General features: G+C 27.3%; 1 protein-coding gene across 1 annotated transcript in view; it reads left to right on the top strand.

Moving 5' to 3' along the window:
* Positions 1-238: 238 nt before the first annotated feature.
* The window catches only part of LOC109206627 (WPP domain-interacting protein 2), an 8,789-nt gene continuing 4,886 nt past the window's right edge, over positions 239-4,141 (top strand). The window contains exon 1 of the mRNA XM_019369467.1: positions 239-333. The gene's annotated coding sequence lies outside the window, so the exon portion shown is untranslated. The remainder of the gene's footprint in view (positions 334-4,141) is intronic.

The following is a 4,141-nucleotide window of genomic DNA, read 5'->3' on the forward strand; positions in this document are numbered from 1 at the left end:
TTGAGTATTATATGTTTGAAAAGTCTCCCATATCTTTATTCCTTTTATCTTTTGGTCCAACCTTTTCTTTTCTTTTTCCTTTTCCTCATCTTTTTTCCCTCTTATTTTTTGTCTTTTCCAGAATCCCACTTTACCCCCCCCCCCCCCCTCCTCCCCCCACATTTCTTACTTCTTTAACTTTTTTCTTAGCCTTCTTTTAGTTTAATCCTTCTTAAAATCCCAATCCCTATATATTTTTTCTTCTCCCCTCTGTAAAATTCAATCACCATCTTTCAAAATGGGTAACAAAGGAGAGGAGTTCAGTGATAAGCATACATTGAAAAACATTATTAGGTAACTCTTCTTCCTCTATTTCCCTTCCAATTGCGTTGTTTGTGCTTGATGAATTAATTAAAATATAGTTTATCTGAGTTCGAAACCACATTGTCATAGATAATTGATCATTTTGTATACTGAATGATTTTTTTTTTCATTACAAATGAGATGTGTTTGGACCGAAGTCTCTTGAAAAATGCTCAATATTTCATGGAAAATGGAACGTATTTATGAACTAGTTTAGCTTTTAAGATGTCTTGATTTCTTCGGTTAAAGCATTGAAGATTTACAGTGCGTTAATTATGTGTTGATACTTGATCGCAGTTTTATTACACTATTATTTTTGTATATATGTTTAATATTTTCTAACATACGTGACTACGTGACCGAGTAACAAACTAACAATACCAGCGTCATATAGGTACACATAATTCAAAAATTTGCACGAAGTGCCCCCAAAGTAATTGATCTTGGTGGAATGTATCCATTTTGACCGGTCTTAGCAAAATATTCGCGATTGTGACTTGAACATCATAATTCTTTAATTTTTAAAGTTTGAATTTCTTGTTTGGTGGTAAAATATAGAAGTTAGTGATCGATTATAGTTAAAATCATTTGAATATCGATATTTTATGCTTAAATTTTTAGTTCAAACACAAATTTTGGTGATTTACTATAAAAAAATTTAAAGCACTGTTGTTGGACCTTAAAAAGTGTTGAATACGACAAAATGAGTCTTTTTAATTTGGTATTATTTAACTAAATTGGTAATTGATGATTATTTGTGTTGGTATTGAAAGCTTTATTTCAAATATTAGATTAATTGGAGTATATAGGGGGTAGTTTGAAAATTGAAGTTGTAAATTCGAAGAACACTTTGTGAAAACAATCTAGAAAAAGTATGTCAATCGCGTAGACTTCGATGAACAACTTAATATATATGTAGAGTAAATGTGTCATCAACTCTACCAATCCGATAGAGAAATCTCGTGAAGAACAAAAGTATGACAATCGGATAAATTTTGATAAATAACTTAACAAATAGGTAGAGTAATAATAGCACAACTCTACCAATCAATAATAAAATCTTGAAAAGCCAAAATATAATCGGATAAATTTTGATTAATAATTTAATCCGGTAAAAGAAATTCCTGTGTGCACGTCCGAGCCATATTTTTTAAATACAGTTAATTTTGAGAAGATTCGGCTAAAACTAATCCCTTTCGGGCCATTCTATATTGGTGTGTCAATGGATATTCGAAAACCGACTAAACCGACCGAATCGTACCGCACCGAACCGATTTTTAGGTTTCTTTTAAAGAAACCGTAGGTTTTATATAAATTTATAACCGCACTGATAATTAGGGTAGGTTTTTTATTTTATGAAAATAAATCGAAAAAATATCGAACCATAAGTTTTGCATGTGAAAAATATTTATATAGTAAGTTTAAAAATAATAACGCATTAAATTTTTTTTTGGGCCTTGGAATTATGAAAACTGTTACAAGCCAAACAAGTCATTAAACTCAAAATACTAATTCCTAAAATCTATTATGCTACTTCTACTTAAACTAAGTTATTTCAAGTATCTTCATTAACAAGGCACAAAGTATTCTAGCGATTATGAGTACCAAACTACAATGTATTGAATATGTTTCCTTTCATATAATTTAAATTTATCTTTTTGAATATTTAATCTTCTATATACTTTATTCTTGAGTCCCAGATTGGTTAATACATTTCCACTCGTGTGATTTATATATATATATTTTTTTTTGCCTTTGCTTGATTTCTTTTGCGTTGTTGTAGAATAATTGATGGATTTATTCTCTAGTCATCTTTCATTTTTTTTTTTAATTCATCACCCTTTAAACAGTAAAAATGTCTCGAGAGTTTTGCTAAGTCCTATAAAAGAACATATGTATTGCATTCTACTTCTACTGGTGAATTTTACATGATATTTAAAAAAATACCGATAATTAACCGAACCGGACCAATACCGAAGAGAAACCGACATGATTGGGACGGTTTCGAAAAGTTTAATTTTGGTTATATATAATCGAATAACCGAAAAATTAGTATGGTACAAATTTTATAAAATAACCGATCGAATCGAACTATTGACACCCCTAATTCTATGTCAATCTCCCCAGATAATTAGCACACCGTTTTAGGCCCACATTCGGTTCTCACTGTAGGCCCCTACCCCATGTGCCATGTGTCCCCTTTGGTATATCCTCCGTCTATGCTCATGCCATGTTGCAACCAATCCTTTATTCATTATTCACCCATTTACTTATTACTAGTTTTAAACTACGCACTTACACGTGTAACCTATCTAAATGAGTATTAATTTTTTAAGAAAATTATATAAATATTATTTTTGAATTATAAATAAATGTGTAAATTTATATTTAAAAGAATATTAATTTGTATAGCTAATTCAATAAGGAACAGTTGCACATTCGTTCTCTATATTTTCTTTTAGCTCTTTTAACTACTACCTTAAATTGCTTATAATTAGGTTTGTGATTTATATTAGTATAAATTCACAATATGTATTCAATGTATTCATATAATTAACTTAAAGTACATTATAGTACATATTACTTTAAACTAAAATACTACTATTATTTTCAAAACCTAAGTATGCCGTATTTAACTTATTTACATATATTTTCATACTCGTCCTAGTATGTTATAAGTTTGGTTTACATAGTATAGTAATCTTCAATTTTTGAAGACTTAAAATTAGATCAAAAATTTTATTAGTAAAATTTTTAATGTACGCTTATACACACTTTATCTAATATACATAAGAAAAAAAAATATAATAACTTTACACAATATAAATACGGAAATGATTTACAAGTAAATTTTTGTTTGGTCTTAAATTCCTGAAATTTAGGACTTTCTATATATATGTAGTTGTTTGGTCTTAAATTCCTGTAATTTAGGACTTTCTATATATATATATATATATAATATATATATATATATATTATATATATATATATATATATTGGTTAGGGAAGATTTAATAACCAAAATTTAATTAATTTTAAATTTCTAAATATTAGGATAATAATTAAATTATAATTATACCCAATATAAAATCTAGTTTTAAAGGGTATTGAACCTTGTTTCACCAATTGTATTTAACGTTATGATTAAGTTTTAAATTGTCTTGATTTTTGTTGATGTAGCTAATGTCCAAGTTTTAAGTATAGATTCATCATATTTGCCGTCAAAAGTGTTCAACGAACTTGGAACTAAAAAGGATATTAGAGACAACTTTCTTTAAGAACTTTTTGTTCGGACGGTAATTATAATTTTATAATAATTTAAAAGATATTAGAATTCCATACATAGTTTAAATATGAAAAGTTTTATGTGATTTCAAAGAGGTAAATGTATAAGGAAAATAATGATTTAGTTGATTTAAAACTCATAAATATTAGGGAGAGTAATTTAATAACGATTTTGTGTGTAAAATTTATTTTAAAGGGGTAAAACAAGCGAACGACTTTTCACTAAAGGCCTTCGTGCTTTTAATATAGTATATTATCCTATCATCGTCTAAAGCAATTACAACAAAGAATGAAACACCCAAAGTTTGTATGGTTGTATAACATTAACTTACTCTCAATTATAAATTTTTATAGTTACATGAATATAATGTCATGTACAATAATTACGATCATAAATTTTTACTATAGATTTTTTTTAAAATTTTGTATCGAATTAAGCTATATCATCGAATTAAAATAAAACTAAAAATTTAAATTTTTAACATATGTTTCCAGCAATTTAAGATATATATAT

The sequence above is a fragment of the Nicotiana attenuata genome, unplaced genomic scaffold (assembly GCF_001879085.1).
Source record: "Nicotiana attenuata strain UT unplaced genomic scaffold, NIATTr2, whole genome shotgun sequence".
Taxonomy (NCBI): domain Eukaryota; kingdom Viridiplantae; phylum Streptophyta; class Magnoliopsida; order Solanales; family Solanaceae; genus Nicotiana; species Nicotiana attenuata.